The following is an 8846-nucleotide window of genomic DNA, read 5'->3' on the forward strand; positions in this document are numbered from 1 at the left end:
AACTGTTGCCAGAAGTTAAATAAATTTTAATAAGTTCTATAAATAAAAAGAAAGCAGTGTAAAATACGTACGTATCCCATAAAAAAAAAAAGAAAAAAAAAAAAAGAAGAAAATGCTATTAAATATAATAAAAATTACTGAGATAAAAATATAAAAAATACGTACGTAACATCAAAAACACACCGACTGGTTTTAAAGAGAGAGAGAGAGAGAGAGAGAGAGAGAGAGAGAGGGGGAGAGAGGGGGAGAGAGGGGGAGAGAGAGCTGCGAATAGCATTTTAGAATAGCCGCAGCTGCGAATAGTCACTTCGTTTTTTATATGGAAACAAAATATTTTTACAAAAAAATAGTAGCATTGAGTTAAATAAATAACTGTTGCCAGAATTTATCGAATTTTTATTTTTTAATAGCGTTTTCTTAAAACGAATAGAAAAATAATTTCCCATGAAAAAAAAAAGAAAATGCTATTAAAAAATATAAAAAAAATTAAAAAAAAAAAAAAAAATTCTGTAAACATTGAAAAAAAAATATTTGTACCCAAAAAGTATTAGCATATAAGTTAAATAAATAACTGTTGCCAGAAGTTAAATAAATTTTAATAAGTTCTATAAATAAAAAGAAAGCAGTGTGAAATACGTACGTAAAATAAAAAACACACCGAATGGTTTTAAAATGAAAGTGTGTGAGAGAGAGAGAGGGGGGGGAGAAAGCGGTGTATATTGAAGTTAACCAAAAGCGGTGCATTCGCCATTAGTGGACGTTGACGTCACGTCACGTGACATGACTAAGCGTTTTCAAACGAATAGAAAAATAGAAAGAGGGTGATAGAGAAAGTGAGAGAGAGAGAGAGAGAGAGTAAGTGTGAGAGAGAGAGAGAGACGGTGTTGGTTTTACTCCTCCCCCCTTCCAGTTTAAGAGGTATGAGGTCACGTGGTAATATAGAAAATGGCTAATTATTTTATAAATTAAATATTACGATATTTTTATTATCGTCTAATATTTTGAAAGCTGAATTTTTTTATTCCTGTACATTTTTTCCTGACATTTTTCGTTAAAACTCGTGTATAAATAATATTTTTAATCAGGTAATCACGATGGAAACATTGTCATAAAGTGTAATAATAGATATAAGTAAGCCGAAGAGAAAAATGCAAAAGTATCAAAGACAAAACTTGTTATTTACAATTGTTCGCCATTAGTGGACGTTGACGTCACGTCACGTGACATGACTAAACGTTTTTTTTTTTTACGTATGAATTACATTGGATCATTCAAGAATTACGTAATAAAAAGCATTACAATGACAGTTTTTTTTGGGACCCCCTTGGAGATAACTGATACGTTTACCCCTTTCTCCTCGTCAGTTTGACGTGAAATTTCGATATTTGTCATCCGGGACACGGGGCTTCGATATGATACCAAATTTATCAAGTCTGGTTGTGTGTTTCAAAAGTTTTAGCGTTACATACAAACATACAAACTCACAGATTTTTGGCTTTTATATATATAGACTAGCAGGGCTACCCGGCGTTGCTCGGGACCGTATAAACAATGAAAAAACAAAAGCAGATATTGAACATATGTTTGATTCTTAGGGGAGAGGAATCTTTCATCTCTATGTATTATTTGTTTTATCTACCCTAGGACTGATATTGTTCATGGTTTATCCCTAGCATAGGTAATTTACAGCATGTATATGAAATTGTTTTACCTTATGGAGAAGAGAACAGGTAATATACAACATAATGTGTCTATATTACATCCCTGGCAACGCCTAGAAACCAGCTAGAACATGTATTTCAGTCAATCTTTATTATATCCTGGGCTATGCCGGGAAACCAGCTAATCTCTTTTTAGTGACTTGACCACCAAAATACCTCCCTAAGTGTGTCCTTTCTTTTGAACTTATTAGATATAGGTATCTAGAAATGTGTGTGAAATTTTGTTGAATGCATTGTTCACTATGATTTTCTTATTGTTCTACACAATATCAACTGTAGCGAAATAACACAGTAAACTTAGTGTAGTGTTAGAATAAAGAGCAAAGGAAAAAATTAGAATCATATTTTGTAATTGCAAATCTAAATTTGCTAGCATGTACCAGTATTTGCCAGGTTGTGGAAATTTGGAACTTATAACATATGTAGTGGCCTTTTCCTAGATACCTATTGCTAAAAATTATACTTTCATTTTGTTAGAAAAATCTCTCTTTAGATGCCCTGCATCATTCAAAATAAAAACAAATATTTTTATAATTGTTTCAGTATATTGCTACACAATGTGTAAGTTTTTAACGTTTGTAAAAAAAGTCATGAATGTGCTTATATTGCAAAAAAGAAAATATCAGTGCACAGTATTGAAAGTGTTTGAGATTCAAAAGTCTGTAACATTTCTACTAACTTCATAAGATGTCATGTGAGAAACTGAATTGAATATCAAGACATTATCTGAAGCGTTTTTATTTTGGTGTAACATATGTGTTTACAGTGAACCTTAACTTTTAATAAACAGATTGGTATGCAATGACATAGGCTAAGAATCTTTAAAATATATATAAATTGGAAAAATGTGTGAACAAATGAAAAAAAAATGATCCGCTCCACTTGATGACATCAAGCACAGTAATATTTTAGTGAAGAAAATATGAAATTGATGTTCAGTGATTAGTTTGGATGAATGAGAAAATGTAATTGTTTGATGCATAAAAATAACTCAGTTGCTGTATTTGATATTAAGCAGCAAAATATAGTGATTTGAATATTTGGGAAAACATCAAACCAGATTATGTAAAAAGAAAAAAAAAAGATGAAATTAGAAAATATATATTTTATGTTTATGAGTTCTGCCAATCAAAATTTTGTGGCAGAAATTGGGTGATTACCATGCAATTTTATTTTGGTAAAATTCTTAAATTATTAGAATGTTTATTATAATTTCTAATTAGTGACTTGTTATAATCAAAATCCGCCCTAAAGAGTGTCCTTTCTTTTATTAGGTATCAGAGTAGGTATCAAGATTTCTACTTCTATACAAATGTGATATTTCAGATCTGTACATAAAAAATTTGTTGAATATATAGGTTGAGAATTGTTCTGTGTCGCTCTCTCTCTCACACACACACGCATTCTCACTTTTATAGATATAATAGATAGATTACTCTAGATATATTTCCATATGTCTGAATACCCTATATACAAATTTTCAAATCTGTAGATAAAAAAATTTGTTGAGTATATAGGTTGAAAATTGTTCTCTCTCTCTCTCTCACACACACATTCTCAATTTTAGAGATATAATAGATAGATTATGCTAGATATATTTCCATATGTCTGAATACCCTATATACAAATTTTCTAATCTGTAGATCAAATATTTGTTGAATATATAGGTTGAAAATTGTTCTTACTCTCTCTCTCTCTCTCTCTCTCTGGCTACCTCACACACACATTCTAACTTTTATAGATATAATAGATAGATTATGCTAGATATATTTCCATATGTGTGAATACCCTATATACAAATTTTCTAATTTGTAGATAAAAAATTTGTAGAGTGCATAGGTTGAGAATTGTTCTCTCTATCTCTCACACACACACATTCTAACTTTTAAAGATATAACAGATTATGCTAGATATATTTCGATATTTCTGAATACCCTATATATAAAAATTTGTTGAATGTATAGGTTGAGAACTGTTCTCTCTCTCTCTCTCTCTCTCTCTCTCGCTCACACACACACACATTCTCACTTTTATAGATATAATAGAAAGATTATCCTAGATATATTTCTATTTGTATGAATACTCTATATACAAATTTTAAAATCTGTAGATAAAGAATTTGTTGAGTATATGGGTTGAGAATTGTTCTCTCTCTCTCTCTCTCTCTCACACACACACACACATTCTCACTTTTATAGATATAATAGATTATGCTAGATATATTTCCATATGTCTGAATACCCTATATACAAATTTTCAAATCTGTAGATAAAAAATTTGTTGAGTATATAGGTTGAGAATTGTTCTCTCTCTCTCTATCACACACATTCTCACTTTTATAGATATAATAGACAGATTATGCCAGATATATTAAAATATGTCTGAATGCCCAATATACAAATTTTGAAATCTGTAGATAAAAAATTTGTTGTATACATAGGTTGACAATTGTCCTCTCTCTCTCACACACACACACATTCTCACTTTTATACATATAATAGATAGATTATGCTAGATATATTTCTATATGTCTGAACACCCTATATACAAATGTTCAAATCTGTGGATATAAAATTTGTTGAATGTATAGGTTGAGAATTTTTATCTCTCTCTTTTTCTCTCTCTCTCTCTCGCTATCTCACACACACGCATTCTCACTTTTATAGATAAAATAGATAGATTATGCTAGATATATTTCCATATGTCTGAATACCCTATATACAAAGTTTCAAATCTGTAGATAAAAAATTTGTTGAATATATAGGTTTAGAATTGTTCTCTCTCTCTCTCACACACACATTCTAACTTTTGTAGTTATAATAGATAGATTATGCTAGATATATTTCCATATGTCTGAATACCCTATATACAAATTTTCTAAACTGTAGGTAAAAAATTTGTTGAGTATGTAGGTTAAGAATTGTTCTCTCTCTCTCTCACACACACACACACACACACACAAGTTCTCACTTTTATAGATATAATAGATAGATTATGCTAGATATATTTCTATATGTCTGCCTACCCTATATACAAATTTCCAAATCTGTGCCCAAAAATGTGTGGAATATATAGGTTGAGAATTGTTCTCTCTCTCTCTCTCTCTCACACATATTCTCACTTTTATAGGTTATATAGGTTGAGAATTTTTTGCTCTTTCCATCACTCACATTCACACTTTTATAGATATAATACATAGATTATGCCAGATATATTTACATATGTCTGAATACCCAATATACACATTTTCAAATCTGTAGATAAAAAATTAGTTGAATATATAGGTTGAGAATTGTTCTCTCTCTCTCTCTTTCTCTCTCTCTCACACACACATTCTCACTTTTATAGATATAATAGATAGATTATGCTAGATATATTTCCATACGTCTGAATACCCTATATCCAAATTTTCTAATATGTAGATAAAAAATTTGTTGAATATATAGGGTGAGAATTTTCCTTCCTCTCTTTCTCTCTCTCTCTTTCTCACACACACACAAGCTGAAAATTGTTCTCTCTCTCTCTCTGACTCTCTCTCTCTCTCTCACACACACACACATGGTCATTTTATAGATATAATAGATAGGTTATGCTAGATATATTTCTATATGTCTGAATACCCTATATACAAATTTTTAAATCTGTAAATATAAAATTTGTTGAGTATATAGGTTGAGAATTGTTCTTTCTCTCTCTCTCACACACACATTCTCACTTTTATAGATATAATAGATTATGCTAGATATATTTCCAAATGTCTGAATACCCTATATACAAATTTTCAAATCTGTAAAGATAGAATTTGTTGAATATATAGGTTGAGAATTGTTCTCTCTCTCTCTCTTTCACACACATTCTCACTTTTATAGATATAATAGATAGATTATGCTAGATATATTTCCTTATGTCTGAATACCCTATATACAAATTATCAAATCTGTAGATACAAAATTTGTTGAGTATATAGGTTGAGAATTGTTCTCTCTCTCTCTCTCTCTCTCACTCACTCACTCACTCACTCACTCACACACACACACACACACATTCTACCTTTTATAGATATAATAGATTATGCTAGATATATTTCCATATGTCTGAATACCCTGTATACAAATTTTCAGATCTGTACATAAAAATTAGTTGAATATATAGGTTGAGAATTGTTCTCTCTCTCTCTCTTCTCTCTCTCTCTTTCACACACATTCTCACTTTTCTAGATATAATAGATAGATTATGCTAGATATATTTCCATATGTCTGAATACCCTATATACAAATTTTCTAATCGGTAGATAAAAAATTTGTTGAATATATAGGGTGAGAATTGTACTTACTCTCTCTCTCTCTCTCTCTCTCTCACGCACACATTCTCACTTTTATGGATATAATAGATAGATTATGCTGGATATATTTCCATATGTCTGAATACCCTATATACAAATGGTCAAATCTGTAGATAACAAATTTATTGAATAGATAGGTTGAGAATTGTTCTCTCTCTCTCTCTCGCAACCTTACACACACAACCACACGCAAACATTCTGACTTTTATAGATATAATAGATCGATTATGCTAGATATATTTCCATATGTCTGAATACCCAATATACAAATTTTCAAATCTGTAGATAAAAAATTTGTTGAATATATAGGTTGAGAATTGTTCTCTCTCTCTCACACACTCACATTCTCACTTTTATAGATATAATGTATAGATTATGCTAGATATATTTCTATATGTCTGAATACCCTATATACAAAGTTTAAAATCCGTAGATAAAAATACGTTGAGTATATAGGTTGAGAATTGTTCTCTCTCTCTCTCTCTTACGCACACACACACACACACACACACACATTTTCACTTTTATAGATATAATAGATAGATTATGCTAGATATATTTCCATATGTCTGAATACCCTATATACAAATTTTCAAATCTGTAGATAAAAAATGTATTGAATATATAGGTTGAGAATTGTTGTCTCTCTCTCTCTCTCTCTCTCTCTCTCTCTCTCTCTCTGGCTACCTCACACACACACACATTTTCACTTTTATAGATATAATAGATAGATTATGCTAGATATATTTCCATATGTCTGAATACCCTATATACAAACTTTCAAATCTGTAGATAAAAAATTTGTTGAGTATATAGGTTGAGAATTGTTCTCTTTCTCTCACACGAAACTGTGCGCTCGGCTTCTTCCCCCCCTTCCCACCCCAAATGCTTGGGAAACTGTGCACTGTTTTTGTTGGTTTTCAAGCTGCCTCTTCCCCCCCACACACACAGTTTAACAGTAGTAGGAGGTCAAGAGAAAGAGGGTGAGAGAGAGAGAAGAGTAAGTTGGTGAGAGAGAGAGAAAAGAGAAAGAGGGTGTTGGTTTTATATTTTTATTATCGTCTAATATTTTGAAAGCTGAATTTCTAATAAAATGTGCATCTATAGGAGATAATGCCTGGGAATGTGTTCCCCCCCCCCACAGTTTAACAGTGGTGTGACGTCAAGAGAAAGAGGGTGAGAGAGAGGGAAGAGTAAGTGGGTGAGAGAGAGAAAGAGAGAGAAAAAAAAAGAAAGACGGTGTTGGTTTTGTGAAAAAAGTTGTTATTTACAATTGTTCGCATTCTTGGCCTTTTGGTCAAGATCAAAGTGTAGTATCTGTTCTTCAGATGCTGCACTTCTATTTCTTGTTCTCTTTCGGTGGAGGAGAAATCCTCCACGACTGAGACAATTTTTATTTTTGTACCTTTTCTCCACGTTAAAAAACGACCCTGGTGTCTAACTCTGTCCCGTGGGGAGGCATAGTAAATAGGTACAATTGTTCGCCATTAGTGGATGTTGACGTCACGTCACGTGACATGACTAAGCGTTTTTTTTTTTTAGTATGAATAACATTTTTTGTTTTAATTATAAAGTCTACACTTAATTTTATAGAAAATGATGTATATATAATAGAAAAAAAAAATTACTGGTTTTGTTGGATTCAAGTGGATCCCCCCCCTCCAGTTTAAGAGATAGCAGGTCACGTGGTAATATACAAAATGGCTAGCGTAAATATAAAGATCGGTTTTTTTATCGACGAATATTTTGAAAGCTGAATTTTTTTTTATTCCTGTACATTTTTTCCTGATATTTTTCGTTAAAACTCTTGTATAAATACTATTTTTAACCAGTTAAATACGTTGGAGACATTGTCATGGAGTTTAATAATCTCTAGAACAAAGCAGAAGAGAAATTACAAAAGTATCGGTAAAACAAAGTGTTTGTTTACATTTGTTCGCCATTACTGGATGTTGACGTCACGTCACGTGACATGACTAAGCGTTTTTGGATTATGTAATATTAACATTAAAATGACAGGTTTTTTGGGGGGCCCCCCTAGGAGAGAAATGATCAGTTCACCCCCTTTTAATGGTCCGTTTGGTGTGAAATTTCGATATTTGTCATGCGGGTGATCAAGGTTCAATATGATACATAATTTGTCAACTTTGGTTGTGTCTGTCAAAAGTTTGAGCTGACGTCACGTCACGTGACACGTATTGAATAACGTTAAAATGACAGGTTTTTTTGGGGGCCCCCCTAGGAGAAAAACGATCAGTTGACCCCTTTCTACTGGTCCGTTTGACGTGAAATTTCGATATTTGTCATCCGGGTGATCAAGGTGCAATATGATACCAAATTTGTCAACTCTGGTTCCGTCTTTCAAAAGTTTTAGCGTTACAAACAAACATACATACATACATACATACATACACACCGATTTTTGCCTTTTATATATATAGACTAGCAGGGCTACCCGGCGTTGCTCGGGACCGTATAAACAATGAAAAAACAAAAGCAGATATTGAACATATGTTTTATTCTTAGGGGAGAGGAATCTTTCATCTCTATGTATTATTTGTTTTATCTACCCCCGGACTGGTATTGTTCATGTTTTATCCCTAGCATAGGTAATTTACAGCATGTATATGAAATTGTTTTACCTTAGGGAGAAGAGAACAGGTAATATACAACATAATGTGTCTATATTACATCCCTGGCAACGCCTAGAAACCAGCTAGAACATGTATTTCAGTCAATGTTTATTACATCCTGGGCTATGCCGGGAAACCAGCTAATCTCTA

General features: G+C 32.0%; 1 pseudogene; it reads left to right on the forward strand.

Annotated features, from left to right (window-relative positions):
- The first annotated feature begins 7339 nt into the window (after positions 1 to 7339).
- Positions 7340 to 7473, forward strand: LOC145244140 (U2 spliceosomal RNA; annotated as a pseudogene).
- Positions 7474 to 8846: the final 1373 nt, after the last annotated feature.

Source organism: Euprymna scolopes, chromosome 22, assembly GCF_053919585.1.
Source record: "Euprymna scolopes isolate OS-2025 chromosome 22, ASM5391958v1, whole genome shotgun sequence".
In the NCBI taxonomy this organism is placed as follows: Eukaryota; Metazoa; Mollusca; class Cephalopoda; order Sepiida; family Sepiolidae; genus Euprymna; species Euprymna scolopes.